Raw genomic sequence first — 19,013 nt, 5'->3', positions numbered from 1 at the left:
CAATGAAAAACAAGAAGCACGAGGAAAAGGAAATGAGCAGAGGGCTAAGGAGGGCTAAAGAGGAAGCAAGAGAGAGAGAGCACAGCAGTCACTCTGTGCCCTGACAGTGTACCTCAGCTGATTGGTAAGAGACATAGAGGAGCACAGGGGTGGATAGAGACAGAGAGACACACAGAGAGAACTGGGGAGATGGACAAAGAGAGGCAGAGAGACCAGTGCAGAGACAGAGATACTCACACAGAGGGAGATGGAGAGAGAGAGAGAGAGAGAAAGAGAGAGAGGCAAGGAGTCAGAGACAGAGAGATAGAGACACAGTACACAGAGACAGATATGCAGGAAAAAAGAGAGACTGAGAACAATGGAGACTGGAATGGCACAGACAAGGACCATGAGACAGATATGAAGGAAAAAAGAGAGACAGGGAACGATGGAGACTGAATGGCACAGACAAGGACCATGACAAAAAAGACACAGAAACAGAGATGCCACAGAGGCAGGGAGCATTAGGAAAACTTTCAGAAATGAAAGCCTTTAATTTACAGAAGCTAAATGTAAGCCCTGAGGAAATTTGACAGAACAGGATCAGAAATCGAAAAGGAAATTAAAACGCAAAAATGAATACCAAAAACCCCTACCATTGGGAAACTCAAAGGCCCTTTCTCAGTTCACAGACAGATGAGAAATCCAAGCTGGAATTATATTACAAATAGGCAAAAGTAGTAACTAAAATGCTCTGTGATGGAACTAATTGATTGCTCATATTCAGAGCATAGATCAGAGAAGAAATGAATAGCCATAAGCACACACATTAATAAATGAAACTTATATGTGAATACCTCATCAAAAGAAAGATGACATAAGATGGATAAAATAAGGCTGAGAATAACAGGCGTGGCTCTAATAAACATAAAATATGAAATTAATCATTCAAAACCTGAGAAGAATCACTACAATAAATCAAAAGGCTATGAATAAATGAATACATAAATACAGAGCGACTATTATCTAATGAGATTTTTAAAAATACAAAACCACACATAAGCACCATAAGGGATACGAAGGGAGACATTTGGAAAATCATGAGACCCCATTCCTGAGCTCCATGCAGCTCTAACAATCTAAATAGACAAGATTAATGGAAAACAGACATTATCAAAACTCATGTAAGTAATAGGAATTCAGTGTCAGTCAGTTGCTGTTCAAGAAATAGAGAACATTGTTAAAGTGTGCCCCCCAAGAGCAATGCCTCCCTGAAAATCAGCGTGTTTACAAGATTCGATAGAAATCTACCAAATCTTCACAAAATCAATAATGTCAATATTCTTTCAAATCCCTGTAGATCACAGAAAAGAGGCTCTTAATTCTCTGTCAGACTAGTATGAAAAAGTCTCATTTATGAGTAAAAGTGCAAACCCCTTAACAAAAATGTTAAGACAATACTGTAGCATCAGTCCTAGTGACAGACGCCTGAAATCCCAACTACTGGATGGGCTGAGACAGGGGGATCACAAGGTCAAGGCCAGCCTGGGCTACAGAGTGAGCTCAACACAAGTCTGGGGAATTTAGTAAGACTGTTTCAAAATTTTTAAAAAATTATACATTTATTACTATACAGTATATATTACAGCAATCTCAGAGTACAAGCATGAGTAAATATTATGAAACCTATCAGCATAGAGTATTATACAGATATGTTAAAATTAGAAGTCAAATGATCACTTCCATATACAATGCAGCCATTTTACATATAAACAACTATTTTTAGTAAATATCCTTAACTATTGGAATAGGCGAATGAGTTAGAAATATATCTATTTTTTAAATGTCTAATTTACTTATTTGTGTAGATAATTACCTAAGGTTAATTAACATCGTATTTAAAATAGAAAATGAATTAATTTCTAGTCAGTCAAGAAAAAAGTTATAGGCTGGGGAAATGGCTCAGCAAATAATAGGATTAGTGGAAAATAGCTTCCCCCAAGCTGAAGGGGAAGCTGAGGAGCTGTGGCATTTGTTAGCCACTAAAAGAAGGAAAGTCAGTTTTCTTTAAGGATGTGACCCCTAGTACAGTGACCAGACTCTACTACTTCCAAGATTAGCTAGGCAACAGAAATAAGACTATGAAGGAAAGGAGAAAAAAATGAAGGGGGAGGAGAGGGGGGAGGAGAGGAGGGAGGAAGAACAGGGAGGAGAGAGAAGGGAGAAGATAGAAAGTTGTCTCAAACCTGTAGGGAAAGGATAGCTGTTGCCGTCTACGGCATAGAGGCAGGGCAGCATAATGGTTAGAACACAACCCTTGTCTGCAGTGACCAGACTCCCAGAAGGCTATGCTCAGCAGACACTGACTAGGTGGAACACAAATTCATTAGCCTCCTCATTTTGCCTAGTCTTCACTCAGACCATCAGACCATCATGACCCACCTTGTAAGGCTGTGGGAAGGATAATTAAAGCCAGTCTTAGAGAACACCAAGAGGTACTCCAAGTGAAGGAAAAGTACAACTGTTGATATTTTTTCCAACCTGGAAGTCTAATGATATCAAAAGGGGAAAAATCAGATTATAATACTTTATATATCATGGTAAGGCTCTTCATATGTCAACATTCACTTTTAATATTTTTTTGAGATAGACAGACCTTGACTCAACCTTAGACTCCTGACCCTTCTGTTTCTGTTTCTCCAGTACCAGGACCTCTTCAGGTGTGTGTCATCACTCATGGTTTGTGTGGATGGGACCCTTGACCCAAAGCCTCAAATAGGCTATCACTCTATCAACTGAGCTATGTGCCTGATCCCAAATGTTCTTGGACAAAAGACTAGTCATATTATTCCCTAGTATGGCATGAAATAGAAACTCCATTTGGGTCGTTTACACGTGTGTGCACATGTGTTTATTGTGCATTTCATCTTAGTTGTACCCCAACTAAGCTGCCCCTGCTTGACTCCTGCCTCCACATCCCACTTGCTCTTTCTTAATATAGTAAAGTAAAAAGACACTAAGACAAGACACCCATGTCTATGTCTGAGTTTGATGCAAGGGCTGTCCCTGCTTCAGGCTCAAGCCCAAGGTATTCACTCATTCTCCTACATGAAAAGCAGTTTCCTTCTCTTGAGTCAGCATAGTGGTTAGCACTTCATAAAAAGCACTCACGGCAAAGGAAACCCCAGAGCCCGGTATAGAACATCTCTCAGTGATGCTATTTTTGTTGTTTGATAGTTTCATTTGTCTATATAATGAATTTTGGTCACTTTCACCTTCCGTCCCCCTCCCATCCAATTACAAACTAGTCCCATCATTCTAATCCTACTAACTGGTTTGGTGTTAAATGAGATCAAAGAAGAAAAGCCTGACTCTTCCAGAAACACAAATTGAGCTTCTTCTCTATGCCAGGTGATGGTGCTCGCAATGGAGTTACACAGCAAGGGGGTCAGAGTTCATTCTTCCACACAACTCACAGCCCAGAGCCTCCCCTACAGGGCCACTAATTGACTTTTGAAGTCAGTAAATCAAACAGGTTAATTTGCATCTCATTTACATTTTAGAAAGTGCATCTCACTCAGACGGTTTCTCTACAGTCTATCTACATTAGGCCTAATACTCTCTCCCACTTCCTTGACTAAAGGACAAGTCAGTCTAAAGCCAGTCATTCCCTCTCCTGAGAAGCTTACCCCCAGCTCCCTCCTTCCTCACCTAGTTCGCAGGTTAACTGGTGCAGGGCCCAGACCTGGAGGATCTTCTCCATCCCTGAGCACAGTCGCTAGAGTTTCTCTCCCATAAGGGTGCCCTCTGGTCACTTAGAGTGCCATTACATTGTCCCATCACAATAAGCACCTCTAAGCATCCAATGATCACCAATGAACCGCTCCAAAAGTTTCCTGCATTCCCTGAGTACAGCTCAGCCTCTAGCTCCTCTGGGATATATACAGTATTTATCATCCCAAATCTACTCAGCACCATCTCCACCTCATAGTCTGGGTTCTGTCAGCAAAACCCTGCAGACCTAGTACATATGACCAATTGGGAGGTATCTGGGGCCATAGCATGCTCCATAGTTCTACTAGAACCAGAACATTTGCATTCATTTAAAGGACTAGAGGGGAAAGGGGATGGAAAGTTTCCAAAACACCCAAATCTGCAGCAGTGCATACAGACGACTTCCCTGGTCCCTGGTCCAGGCCCTGAGGTTTACCATCAACTCACTGTGAGGAATCCCCTTCTGTCCCCTCAGGACCAGACTCTTTTAAGTTCAACCTGAAACCCTGATGAGTACTGATGAGAAGCCACATATGCAAATGGTAGAGATGAGCTGTCCCACTGGGACACCATTCCCAAAAGAAGCTTCTATGACCTATGGGCTGTGAGTCTCCATTCAAGAAAAGGAGACATCTGCCTGAGCCTTCACCCTAGGTCACTACCCTCTGTCCCTTCTATGCTGTGCTCAGTATATTCCTATGGTCCTCACCCTTTCAGAGCCAGAGGCAGGAGAAGCACACAGAAGCCTTGGCATCATATTCTTTTACGTTAGTGGTATTTTTTAAATGAAATGCTTAAGTATAAAGAAAATATTAGTTGACTTTCCTGGTCAGTGTGATTAAGATATTCACACTGAGTCAGGCAGTGATGGTGCACACCTTTAATCCCAGCATTTGGGAAGCAGAGACAGGCGGGTTTCTGAGTTCGAGGCCAGCCTGGTCTACAGAGTGAGTTCCAGGACAGCCAGGGCTATACAGAGAAACCCTGTCTCAAAAAAAAAAAAAAAAAAAAGATATTCACACTGAAAGCAACTGAAGAGAGAGTATCTTTGAGGTACTGTGAGGGTACAATCCCTCCATACAGTAGGAAATGTATGGCAGCAGGAGCTTGTGGCAGCATCATATTTCATCTGCAATCAGGAAGCAGAGTGGTGAAGGCCAGAGTTCAACTAGCTTCTCCTTTCTATTTAGTCCAGGACCCCAGCCCATGAATTGGTTCCATGTATATCTAAGGTGGGTCTTCCCACCTCAGTTAACCTAATCTAGATGAGCTAGGGTTTGTTTCCTATTGTCTTAGTTAGGGTTTTACTGCTATGAACAGACACCATGACCAAGGCAACTCTTCTAAGGACAACATTTAATTGGGGCTGGCCTACAGGTTCAGAAATTCAGTCCAGTATCATCAAGGCAGAAGCAGGGCAGCATCCAGGCAGGCATGGTGCAGGAGGAGCTGAGAATTCTACATCTTCATCTAAAGGCTACTAGCCAAATAGTGGCTTCCAGGCAGCTAGTGTGAGGGTCTTAAAGCCCACACCCACAGGGACACACCTACTTCAACAAGGCCACACCTAATCCAACAGGGCCATACCATCTAATAGTGACACTCTCTGGGCTGAGCATATACAAACCATAACACCTATCAAGTCTGAGTCCCATCAAGTTGACAAGATGAACCACCAAAGGAGCAAAATTTAATCATGGAGAACAGAGCTTTAAGGAAACTTACTGTTTTGATTTTCCCTTCTATGTTTCCCTTGTTCTCTGATTTGACAATTACAATCTGAGACTCTGCTTGTCATCAGAGTGCCAGGAGCCAAGAAAAAATAAGAGGACCACAGCTCTTCACTCTGTGTTCACAAGGGTGCCAACATCTTGACCTACACATGTTGACACACATGAAATAGCTGTGAGTGACTGAGACATAGACATCATCAAATGAACAACTACAATCAATGTTAGAAACTCCAGTGTCCTCAGTGTGTCTGAGACAGCTCTTCCCTCACACCCGAGCTCTCTTCTTTCCTCCACGTATGCTACACTGAAAGCCCAATGCTCCAAAGACAAAATATGGTAGGAACAGCAATGACCAACAAAGGTTTTTGACTCACTGATCTCTGGGCATCTAGTCACAATAATGTCATTAATTCCTCAAGTCCCAGCACAGAAGCCCTTCACCTAGGGCCCCCACTGACCTCAAAATCCAGCCACCCATTCTTATCTCTGCCTCACAAAGAGCTCTACACAAGGGCCCTCATCGTGAAGTGGTGGGCAAGCTGTCAGAGAAAACCCTTTGTTCAAATTTGAAGTCTAATTCTGTGCTATTGCATACATTATGACACACTGCAATTTTTCCCTCATTCCTGTTGTATGAAAATTAATCTGCTGCATGGAAACCACTCCTTAAAACAAAGGAGACTGATTTATAGCCAGTCTCTTTGCTATAAATTATCCAACAGCATGGTACTTCAGGCTCGAGAATTGTACCAGCACTTACCTTTCATAAATGATGGAAGGTGACTTCCTGCCATAGAAGGCTGTGTAGCCATCTTCCACAGTCCAGGCCATTGGCGACTTCCCACCCACTTCCTTGCAAGCATGTGAGTTGTGTTCTGGCTTGTTTTTATTTTGTAGATTAAGAAGTATCAAATTGAAATCTTTGGCTTCGCTCCCTACATACTTTGTTGCCTTGCTGGGGGGATATAGATGTGTCGCTTGTGACCCTCCCCTATAACCAGTAAAAAGACTTATCCCAGCTGTGCATGCAATCAGAAGCCTGGGGGGAGGGGAGGGGGTGCACAGAATAGCAACAGGTTCTGTCACTGTATAGAGGAGGCTGGCTAATAGCCAAAGTCCTTCCTGTGAAGCACACCATAGGGAATTGTGGGAGAGGAGCTCAAGGTCACACATTTCCCGTGTCAGCTGCATAGACCTCCAGAAACCAGGCAGAGGGTATCTAGAAGTAACAGCTTGTGTTTGTGAGGGCTAAGATGTAGGTCAACCCACAAAGGCCACATCCTTTCCTACAAAGAACAGACCTTCAAAAGAAAGGTCAATGTCATGTACTCAAAGCTTAAATTAGGGACACCATGTCCCTGAACAGAGGCCTGAAGATTTTCCATCTTTCCAAAAGTCCAGCTGTTCATAATGGAGCCTACCCTAGCACCTCATACTTTGCAAATGGGTGTTTGACTCCAAACATATACAGCAATACATGTTATCTGCCATTAATGGTCATCGTGGGATGGCTTTAGTAAAAACTGAACATGAATTAAAATTAAGAGTTAAACTCGATGAAATAAGAATTAAGAAGCAAGCCACACACAGAACAAGAGTGGTAGATCAGATACTTGCTCAGTGACTTGGGCAGACCACATTTGGAGGCTGGAAACCTACATAGGGAAGAGAATGGAATGGGGAGACTGCTCCATTGGTCCAAGCTCTGGGTTGGCCTTAGTGTGAAGCATGATCCAAACAGTTAGCCACTGTGATTGATTGAAGCCCAGATGTTGTGCCTGGATGAGAGCTGGCTACATTCTACAAAAGCGCATGGAAGACATGTTTCCTGACATTTTAGTGCTGAGTTTTGATGCTGCTCATTGTTCAGAAGAAGCTCAATGTCAGACCAAGTAGATGGTGGAGCTCATCACAGAGCATGCGCCTTAGTTGACAATGTTCAAGGTTCTAGGGAGGAAGGAAAGGAGGAGAGGGAAAGATAGAAGGAGGGAAAGAGGGAGGGAAGGAACTTAATGAATAGGTACCTATCCCTATAGAGCTGTGTGCTCTGAGGCAAGCTACCTGGAATCCTTAAGGAGTACTTTGGTTTTCCAGCTAAAGGACAGAGGGGTCATAGTTTATTTCCTTTCTAGCCCTGCAGACATGTTCTTCTGAAAGGTATACACTCAAAAATGTTGGTATCTATTAAGGAATGTTTTTTCCCACAAGGCCACGTCCCAGTTTTGAGTCAGACATAGGGGGAATGAGCTAGATGTCTAAGGCTGGATCTCTCAGGGCTTCTGCAAGGCTTCTTGTTTATTTTTATTAAAGTTTTAGCTTACAAAGAAACATTGCTCCTTGTAAACAGACGATACAGATGCAAGCCAAATAAGCGTTAGCAATCTTCCCTTCCCTGCTCTCGGGTTCCACATGAGATAGCCCACACTAAATCTGCTCACTCTGCACCCTCCTTGTCCCCTCCCATGGCCCACCCTATAGGAATATGGCAGGGTAGGAAATGGTTCCACAAATTGTTTAATTTATAATCCAGGCTGGAGAAGCCCCTGGTTACCAACAGACTCCAGTTAACAAATATTTTTGAATTTTCTAATGAATAAGTACAGTATTTGCTAAGAAAATGAGAAAACAGTTAACCATATAAGATTATCACTTGCATCTGGCCATGGTCAGATCCTTGGCATTCTATCTCATTTGTGCCAGGCATGTCTTGTGCATTATTTAACATAATCCATATAAAAGCACTATGTATTCCTTGGAATTATCCCCTTTGACTAAAGTTTCCAGTCTGCCTGAGCAGGAAAACAAAACCTTGGTTCTATGAACTTTGAGAGGAAGGTGGCCTTCACGGCCCAGTCAGTGTCTCTACACTTCTCTTCAAGTTCAAGACTGGTCCTGTAGATTTGAGAATGAGCAGGACAGAACACAAGGGTAGCTGGATGCAGGTAGTACACACCTGAGGATCATTCCAGATTTGAGAATAACTGTGATCTCTAGCTTAAATCATTTCTGATGGTCTGGGTTCTATCCGTTCCTACATGACACTGCTGATGTGGTCCTACTTTGCCCCTTCCTCCAGTGCATTCTTAGAGAGAAATCCATCTGTTGCCAAAATCATCTTGGACTCTCTCCAAGATGTGAGAACACAGTCCATCACAGTGGAGAAAGCATGGTGGCAGGAGCTTGAGGATGCTCACTGCATATCAACAGACCAGGAAACACAGCAGAACAGGATGTGAGGCTCAGCTATAAACCTCAAGGCTTGTCTCCCCCTTCCTCCAGTTAGGCTTCACTTCCCACAGGCTCCATAACCTGTCAAAACAGTAGCAGTTGAGAACCAAGCTAAGCACAAGAGCCCATGGGGGACATTTTACACCTAAAACATAACACTGCCCAGTGGAAATTAAGCCAGGGTCTATGTTAGCCATGCAAGGGTGACTTTCCCCATTCACACAGCCCACCTTCCTTTATTGCCCATTTTCCTTTTCTATCATCTGGATCCAGTCAATTTTTCATGGTTAGAATGAAACATTTTAAGCACAAAGTCCTTCTAAAGTCAAACTATTCTATGAACTTTTTAATGACTTCTATATTTATCACACCTGGTTTTTCTAATTACTTAATGATTCTAAAATTAACATGTATCATGGAAGGCTGTTTCATCTTCCTAGGGGAGAAGATAAAAACTAAAGAAGAAAATGTGTCAGTGTGGATATGAACAAAGGGAAATAGGTCACATGGAAGAACTCACGAGGTGTATTACATTCTGTTCTTATTTAAAAAAAAAAACACACCTCATTTTGTTTCTCTAATCACATAAAAGGCTGGTGTTGGGGTTTCTTGATTTAAGGATAAGAACAAAGTATGTATCTAGCACAGCAAAAGAGATTCTCTGCCTCTACTAGGAACCATGGGTTTGTAGATACATGTAACCAGAGCTTATGAACGTTCTGTCATCTATTTATCTTGTCTGGATATGTACAGTTTTTTAGAGATATATAAATATGAGTAAGCATGTCCATCAACTTTGACATCAAGAATGGGGCATATCAAATTATCTCAATAAAAGGCACAACAGTAGGCAAGCCACAGAGGTACAGATGTGTGGTGTGGTCTACTAAATAAGAAGGAAAGGAAACAGGGAAAGCAGGTAAGAGACCAGGGGTGCAGAAGAGAATGGGCTAAGGTGTGAAAAATAAGCAGAAAGAGATGCCAAAAAGACAGTGAGAAGAACCATGATAAACTCACAACAGAGGTCAAGGGGGGCTACTGAACAAGTGGCATTTGAGCTGAGACCTGAGTCCCCAGAAAGAATACCCTAGGCTGAGGGTATAGCAAGTCCAGTGTCCCTACAGGAAGAGTGAGCATGGCCCCCTCAGGAACAGAAAAGCATCAGGGGTTGGAATCAGGGAGCCTTCCAGCTGGAGGGCACAGAGTTAGAGAAGAAAGCCACACAACACATATCACATAGCATTTTAGGGTACAGGAGGAATGCTGAGTTTTTATTTTTGAAATGCAAACCCATTAAAGATTTTAAGTAAAGGATATTACACTTTGACTTGCATATTTTAGAAGGTCACCCTGAATATTTCTTCAGGAAGTTTAGAGGGCCAGACTGGATGTAGAAAGACTACATGAGCTCAAGTGATGCTGAGAGTAAACTAGGAAAGATCTGGCATGGCATGGCTCACAGTAGTGACATTGGAAACTCTGAGGACGCTGAGCTGGATAGGCCCATTGGAATTAAAGCTAACAAGAGCTGGGACTATAGCTGGTGTGAAGGATAAGAAAAATCATGAATGGCGGGGCCTCTGGATGATGGTGCTGAATAGATGATGGAGCCAGTAAATGCCTGTGTGTGGTGAAGAAGGCATCACAGAGCAGTGTAGGTGAGAGCCTATGTGCTCCAAAGTGAAAGATGGGCTTGTAAACATGAACCCTCTTGGCAGTCAGAAGGACAGGTCTTCTTTATCCCATGATGCAGTGACATGGTGGGGTCTCCAAAATACTACCTACATCTTTTCAGAAAGAGCTGAAGTTCAGACCGGAGGTGCTCTGCAAAAGCATCGCAAGTCAGTCACGCACTGAGAACACAGCCCTGTTCTCAGGTCTGGGCCTTTTGCATCACACTGTACAAAAAAAGGAGGAACAGAGTATAGTGTGGTCCTAAGAATAACCTGAAGCAAGTGACTCTGTAAATCTGTGTAAGGGTCTTCCTTGTGGTACAGCTTGCCAGGAGTCCATCAACCCTCACGTGGACTTAGAAACAAGCAAGTATATGTGAAAATCATGTCAGACTCTGGAATAGACAAAAACTAAACAGACACTATTCTTTGTTTTACCAAAATGTTCCAAGTTATGGCTCACTTTCCTTATGTTTGAATCATTTTATACCTATAAGTTATAGAAAATTTACCTTTATATTTAAAAATACCTGATTCATATTCATAGACATGCAAATTATATTTGGGGTCATGTTGTATGGCTTTTTGAGTGGTTCACAACTATTTGTAAATTCCTGGTAATGATTCTGACCTTCTCTCTCTCTCTCTCTCTCTCTCTCTCTCTCTCTCTCTCTCTCTCTCTTTCCCCTTTCTCTCTTTCTCTCTCTCCCTCCCCCTTCTCTCTCTTTCTCTGTGTGTGTATGCATGCACATATGTGTTGAATTCTTTTTTAAATTAGTTGCAGCCTCCTATTGGTTCTTTGATTAATGAGCTGAACTAAAGCTTCATTTTTATTTTTAGGTATTCACTTGTATTTATATGAGTCATGACTTCAATCTTTTTGAAAACTGTCCTTTAACCTAAATATGTCAGACTTTAATATTAAATTTCAAATATAATTTTTAAATATTCCTTTAAATTTTGAATCATTTAGAAAAGGAATGACTTCAACCCCAGAAACCAACTTTGGAATTTCAGAGACGTAAGTCAACTTTCAAGCCAGTGAAGACTGAAAGATTTTTGGCCTTGAATTGTCTGAAGACAGAACAAGGACAATGTGGCATGCAAATCTCACTCTATGGGCTTTGAATTTCCCAGAACTGAATGCCAAACACTGTTTGCCACTTACCCCCTCCCCCCAGCTGCAGTCACAGCCACACACTTTGTCAGGGTAGATAGATAACATCATTTCAAACATCCCTTCTTCGCTCAGGGAAGATTCCCTGGAGGGGCCCTCCCAGACCCAGTGAATATTTTGTATTGAACATAAGCCAACAACCTCTCCCCATGGTATGAAAAAGTGGTACCAAAAAAGAACTTCACAGATTCATACGAGAAGTCGGGGGGTGGGGGGAGAAGAGATACAGACATTGAAAATGAAGGTCATTTAAAAGGACCAGAAGCCCAGCCCTAAGGCCTGTGAGCGAAAAACCCCATGGGTTCTAAAGAGGAAGACACCAGAGAGTCACTGAGAGCCACGTGTCAACTTGGGCTCAATCCAAAGCCTGAAGTTCACTGTGGTGGCTCTCACATATCCCCAGGCCAGGCCACTATAAACATAGTTTATCTATAGATACCTCCTCTGAGTATAACCCCAATACTGAGCCCTATTTCAAGTAAAACTTGAGACCTGAGAGAACCGTATCTTTTGTAGTCACCACGGGCCATCATCTTTGTCTCTACAGGAATGGAGAACATGGAACATGGAATGCCTGGTACATGGGCCACTGTGGAGCTGTGCAGGACCATCTACCTCCAAGAGTGACAGCCAGCAGGAGGGATGTTCAACTGCATCAGGAGGCACTGAGCTGCTTTCCTCTTATGGCTTAATATTGACTGAACCTTTGTGTTGAGGGACCAACTCCCCTCCACATGTGTGCATTCATATCATGGAAGACCTTCAAGAGAGTGTTCTGCAAGGGCATACGTGAGTGGAATACATTTATTAAAAATATAAAAGTAATATTACCACATTTTTATCTCAAGAGGCTGAACCAGTTACACTAGTTTTCCTCTAATCAAATTTTGTATTACATTCTCACTGTACCTCAGGCAAGAAAAGTCAAAAAACCAGAAATAGAAGCTACGATTAAATATTCCAATCACCTTCCAGCTGCTTCAGCTATAGCTTTGCCCTTCCTGAAGGACAGAGGAGACAAGAGGGGGCAGAAAGTACCATGAAGCACTGGTAAGCAGAGAAGATTTGATCCATGAACCAGATCCTATCAGGTCAGAATCCCTAGTCTCTGAAACTCCCAAGAGCCTGAGACTCGGGCCACCTCCAGGCAATAAGACCAGGACTCAGGGACATTCTAGCAGTGGCCATAGACTTGAAGTGAAATATCACTGAAACTCAGTGAAGATTCCCAGTGTCCACAGAGCTTCTGAGGACGAAATAGTAAGGCCACGAGGAAGCCTTTGCTAAATTCTATAAAGAAAGGTAGAAAGGAAACCGCATCAAGCCAGCTCTTCAGATAGGTGAAGGGTGAGCTCAGGCGGAACCCCCAAAATAGACCTGGGTGGCTCCTAAGGCAGCTTTCACTTCCACCAGACCTGGAGTTGCACTTCCAGACAGGCCCGATGGTTATTGGAAGGGCCCACAGTGGTGAGCTCTGACTCAAGCTTCTCCAGCCACTCAGTGCCACCTGCAACCACAGTCAGGTTAGTAGAGGAAGTTCCCTGGCAGAGTGCAGCCATTGTGAAACTGACTGAAAGCAACGGGCTCTGACTAACGCCTTCACCTGTTTCACACAGACTCGGGGCAAAGTTCTTTGTGTTCTCTCAGGAGCCTTCCCAACTGCTAGCTAGCTGGCTTCCATCTCTATACAACAGGAAGAGTCAAGGACCCATCAGTTCACTCAAGACGCTCGCAGTTCCTTTGCCTCTTTTTACTTCTTTACCGTCAAAGACCTTAAGGGCTGGAGAGATGGCTCAATGGGAGAAGGCAACTGCTATCAGGCTTGAGGACCTGAGTTCCATCCCCAAGGATCACATGGTAAAAGAAAAGTGCAATCTTCCACAATTGTCTTCTCACCTCCACACATATACCATGGCACACATGTACCAATGCATGTACGTACACACACATAGATAGGTAGGTAGGTAGGTAGATAGATAGATAGATAGATAGATAGATAGATAGATAGATAGATAGATAGATGATTGATAGATAGATAGATAGATAGATAGATAGATAGATAGATAGATAGATAATAGATAGATGATTGATAGATAGATAGACAGATAGATAGAACAGTCTATTGGGATAGATAGATAGATAGACAGACAAACAGACAGATAGAACAGTCTACTGGGCAAATGCTTATAATCAAGACCAGTCTGGACTATTTTGGGAGACGATGTGTCAGAAACAAAAGGACCTAGGTTTTCTGAGGTCCATAGAAAGAAAAGTAAGCTAGCCACACAGCAATGGCAATGCCTCACATGCTATTCATTAAATTTCCCTTGGGTCTTTGTCTAGAGGGAAAAAAAAAAAAAAAGAAGTTGTGTTATTTTTAGATCTTTATCTGTCCTAAATCTATCCAAACAAATACTCTATGAAGGTGCAGATATAAACTTTTGGTGATGAGAAAACTCTTAACATGGAATGATCAGGAGAGATGAACAGGAAAAACACAAGAGAAAGGGGGTCCTGGGATACACAGAATGAAGGACCTGCTTCCCTTCTGTGGACTGAGATTTTCTACCCTCCTTTAATGAAGGGAAGCTGCCACTATGCTATAAACAGCAGTGGGGTCTTCTAAAGGCTTGTAACTTGATCTATTTCTACCCTCACTGACAGCCAAGGATCCACAGCCAAACCTTTCTGCATTCACAGGAAAAAAGTGGGATCTAAGACTCAATCTTCTATGTAAATTGGTGGTTGCTAAGATTAGAATAAATAGAGCAGGGATGCTGCTCAGCCAGTGCTCACCTATCACAGATGAATTTCTAGGTTTGAGGCCATACCAGCTAATATAGGTGTGGTGGCACACGCCTGTGATTCTAGCACTCAAGAAGTGGAGGCAGAGGACTGGACGTTTAAGGTCAGCTGTGGCTATGAAGAGAAGTCAAGGGCAGTCTTGGGTACATGAAACCCTGTGTCACAAAAGTAAATTAAAACAAGTGTGGTCATGATGCAACAAAAGGGCCTTGATGCTTACCCAGAGGAGCTGGAGGCTTGTCAAGTCTCAGGCACGGTCATCCGAGTATTCCCTCCCCAACTTCTTTCAGCAGGGTACTTCATGACCTTGTAGGAGAATGGTGGAGCCTATTTTAACTCAGATCTTACCAGTAGTACAAACAAAGCTGAGATGAAATTCTTCTTCTAAACAACCAGTTTAGAAGAGTTATAGCATTTGTGGCCATGGGCAGCTGAGAAGGGACTCTGAAGTAGGAAAGCATTAGTTATGGACAGTCGTTATATCCAGCATGACAGTGATGCTGAATGGGAAGACGCTAGTCTCCTTTGATTATAAAAGTTAGGAGGTAAAGCATTGTATCACAGACAGCATGATGGGGTCTAGAAGGAGACAGCAGGAGCCTTCAGCTTTATGGGAACAAAGACAATGACTTGCTCCTGTAGGCTTCTGTTGAAGGGTGAGCTAAGTTCCATTCCATGTGACCTATTGTACCTACCATGAATTAGGATGGGCATGGCACTTGATAGGAGTTCCAATTCAAGGTTGCCTTGGATCTGGGTGATGCGGAGGAAAGCAACTCTTGCTTGCATCTATAAGGGGAAGGGAGTGTTCAGCTTTTCTGTCCAGAGAGGGAAACAAAGAAAAGTAGGTATAGCCTGATCTCTCAGAGAGATATCAGTAGATGATCTGGGATCTAACACAGACCAATCATGACCCCTATTGCAAAGTAAGCCTCCTGTGGCTTCTCTACCCTCAGCAAGCTCCACAGGGGCAAAACTTGATGGGGAAGCTAGCAAGAAGGAAGTCATTGCAACTTAACTCCTTTATCTGACTCAACGGATTCATTGCCTCTTCATGTCCCAGACTGGGGCCGCAAAGGTGAGTATGAAGGAAGTCTCAGGTATGCGCTGGACCCAGATTCTGATTGGACTTAAACATAGTAGACAGAGAGATGACTCATTGCTCATGGCACCATAGCCACAAAACAGCAACTGCCATAAATACTGTATACACCCCAGTATCTGGTCCTTAGACGCCTGCTAGAGAGGGCAGTCCTGTCAGTCTCCTGTTCACAGGTGAGAAGGCCACAGCCAAAAGACCACAGAGAGATCTGAGATTTAAAGCAACGCCTTGGGAGAAAGCAATACTCAGGAGTGGTGAGGGTACGTGCAGCAGGAAGGGAAGGATGGCTTAAAGCCATGCCTATTGGTGTGGCTCCTCTTCTCCTTATTCTGAATTTGACTTGTGCTTTCATGGCCCAGAATATAATTGCTTCTGGAGTGAGGACATTAAAGTAGGCTACAAAGTGTATTTAGGGAAGAAACTAGATTAAGCTTTTAAATAGAGAAAATAGCACTCTTCTAATCTGAAGGGAAAATATAGAAGGAAAATAAATGTCTTTACAAAGTAGGTTGAGGGTCCCCAGTGCTGATGTGTCTTGACATTGCAGCCACTATTTAAATGGTTAGACACTAAGAAAGAGGGTGGCTGGTGACACATTACTGATGTGTGCAGGTATGCTTTCTTGGAGTGCACTCTCCCAAGATGACTTTACACCAGAAAGGCTGCTAGGTAGACATGCTTAAAAGTGCAAGGCTGAGGCTTGTCACAGAAGAACACTCTGCTCTGGGCCTCCATTTTCTTACCTGTAAAAGTCCTGATCAAAGTCCCATTTTACAAGGCTATGAAAATCATACAAATTACAGCATCTATGGACCTCTCATGGTATGGATGCTATCCTAAACTGCAACACATCAACTCTCTCAATCTACACATAACACTATGGGTAAACTCTATCATAGACTGCATTTAACAGATCTGAAGTTCCCATTACCTCCTGGGAGGAAAAATACTGTCCATTGACTTACATAAGGCTGCAGCTTAGATTTTCTTCTAGATTAGGGAAACGCATGCCAATAAGACTGCATCTCACTTTCCTCCCGGTCTCTGCTGTCGGCAACCTTAGTTGATGCCCAATAAGGATTTGGGCATCAATGAGGGGCTGAAGAGATGGCTCAGAGGTTAAGAGCACTAACTGCTCTTCCAAAAGTCCTGAGTTCAAATCCCAGCAACCACATGGTGGCTCACAACCATCTGTAATGAGATCAGATGCCATCTTCTGGGGTGTCTGAAGTACAGCTACAGTGTACTTATAATAAATAAATAAATCTTAAAACCCAAAAACAAAAAACAAAAAAACTTTTGGGCATCAGTGGTGTACACCTTTAATCCCAGCACTTGGGAGGCAGAGGTAGGTGGATTTCTGAATTGAGGCCAGCCTGGTCTACAAAGTGAGTGCCAGGACAGCCAGGGCTACATAGAGAAACCCTGTCATGAAAAAAGAAAACAAAGCAAAACAAAAAACCCAAAACAAGGATTTGTTGAGTTACCAAACATATTTGAAATCCTGAAGAACCCCAGAGCGGGGCCCTAACAAGTTGATTGTTTTTCTACAAGAAATCTACACTTGCAAATCAGGATCTCTCTCTCTCTCTCTCTCTTTCTCTTTCTCTCTCTCTCTCTCTCTCTCTCTCTCTCTCTCTCTCTCTCTCTCTGTCTCTCTCTCTGTCTCTCTCTCTGTCTCTCTCTGTCTCTCTCTCTCTCTGTCTGTCTCTCTCTCTCTCTTTCTCTCTCTCTCTCTCCCTTCCCCTCTCCCCCTCTCCCTCTCTCTCTCTCTCTCTCTCTCTCTCTCTCTCTCTCTCTCTCTCTCTCTCTCTCTCTCTTCCCACTCTCTCTCTGTCATTGAGTTGGTTTCATAACCTAAATATGGAAATGCCACGTAAATGCTTCCTTTGAGAAAGCCTTGTGTGTGCTATGGTGAGAGCTGCAAGCCACGGTGAGTCTGTGTGACGGTCTTGCTGTGACGCTGCATTACCCAAGGGGCAGGAGCCACCTTCAGAAGCAATGGTATCTCAGAATCTTTGAGTGCCTCAGTTGCAAAGCAGAGGCTTGGAAACATCAGTCCTCTCCCTCTCCCTCCACCCCTTCCTTCATATTCCTCCTCTCTCTCTCCCACACACCTCCTCCAGACTGCAGAATCCTACTGCACACTCTCCAGGATTCTAATACAGAAAACCTTCACACTGGCCACACGCTGAAGCCAAGTCTATAAAGACACAGAGCCAGGAGACACTACTAGTTCATATCCCCAAGGGACAGACTTCTTCATGCTGCTCTGTAAAGGGGAGAAAGAAGGCACTGTCCACGGTCAAGGATAGGCTCAGGAGCCTCGTGTCCCCCCTTCCATCCCCATGAGAACAGCTTCTCCAGGAAAGGAATCTATCTTTGCCATCTTCTTGGACCACATACTCCCATTTTCCAAATATCCCATCAGACTCCACTGGTACAGTTCTTAGAGTTCATTTAGGGTAAAAACAGGCCATTAAACACATGTCCCTCCACAACTGTGCGACAGAACAGGAAATTGAAATGACCTGTGCTCTGGCACAGAGAAGCATTGAGCCAAAGGAGCCCCAAATCTGAAAACTCCACTCATCCCTAGCTGCCAGTTAGGTTGGCATTATTGCAGTGGTGATCAGTGGGGTGTATTCTGTGCTTGCCTCCACGGGGTTTTTACTGTCTGCCTTCCTAATTCTGTCCTGCTATGAGGAAACAAAGTCACAGCATCCCTGTGAAACTATTTAGTTCTAGGCCGTGAGATTTGTTTGCTCAAGTCAGCACAGCAGCATCAAGAATTCCACGAGCACAGGCTATCCTGTGATAAACAGTGCTGCCAGCCTGTGGCATCCATCGGCTAAGATTTATTTTGCAAACTTTGCCAGCCCCCCAAACGGTGATTATGCGTGGGGAGATCCAGCACCATTGCTAGCGATGTTCATTTAGATTATTTTTTTAACACCAAAGGGACATTCCTTCTTCTTCATAAATATTAACAAAACTTTGTTGAGAAGTACAAGCCCTGAAGCAGGAGACAACCCACAGACTGTGCCCGCTGGAGATGTGATATCCAGAGAGGAGCTCCTCTCTCCTGGTGGCACACTTTGTATACATTCACAGGAACACTGTCAAGTTAGCCCTCCCAGAACCAGAGTTTTGTTTTTAATAGTAACTACATATTCTCGGTGGCAACTGAGACTTCCGGGCCCTAAATCAGTGTCCTTCCTGCTGACTGGGCATCATCTTTACAGACTAGACAGGCTTTTACAGGTGTTTATAAAAATAACAACAGCAGCAGCAAAAACTGGGATCACACTCCTGCAGTCACCAGGGGCCTGTGTCCCCTTTAGGGGTGCATTCCATTAGCTAAGGCCTCCCACTAAGCCCCACCTTTTAAAGGCCCCACCACCTCTAACAGCGTCAAGCCTTTGTTATGAGAGCCCTTGGAGAATAATGCAGATCCAGGCTACAAGGGAATGTGAGGTGTTGGCATGAGGTCTTATTAAAGAAGGGTAAGAGAAAGTCAACTACAAAAAAAAAAAAAAAAA

General features: G+C 43.3%; 2 long non-coding RNA genes across 2 annotated transcripts in view; both read right to left on the bottom strand.

Annotated features, from left to right (window-relative positions):
• LOC116079587 overlaps positions 1–12,394 on the bottom strand; it is an 85,773-nt gene extending 73,379 nt beyond the window's left edge. The window contains exon 1 of the long non-coding RNA XR_004114051.1: positions 12,057–12,394. This is a non-coding gene — a long non-coding RNA (uncharacterized LOC116079587). The remainder of the gene's footprint in view (positions 1–12,056) is intronic.
• Positions 12,395–13,996: 1,602 nt separating this feature from the next.
• Positions 13,997–19,013, bottom strand: part of LOC116079585 — a 19,870-nt gene continuing 14,853 nt past the window's right edge. The window contains exons 3-4 of the long non-coding RNA XR_004114048.1: positions 15,065–15,158; positions 13,997–14,675 (exon numbers count right to left, since the gene is read on the bottom strand). This is a non-coding gene — a long non-coding RNA (uncharacterized LOC116079585). The remainder of the gene's footprint in view (positions 14,676–15,064; positions 15,159–19,013) is intronic.

This window comes from Mastomys coucha, unplaced genomic scaffold, assembly GCF_008632895.1.
Source record: "Mastomys coucha isolate ucsf_1 unplaced genomic scaffold, UCSF_Mcou_1 pScaffold6, whole genome shotgun sequence".
NCBI lineage: Eukaryota > Metazoa > Chordata > Mammalia > Rodentia > Muridae > Mastomys > Mastomys coucha.
Note: the sequence above shows the minus strand (reverse complement) of the source record. Positions and strands in the feature narration are given on the sequence as shown.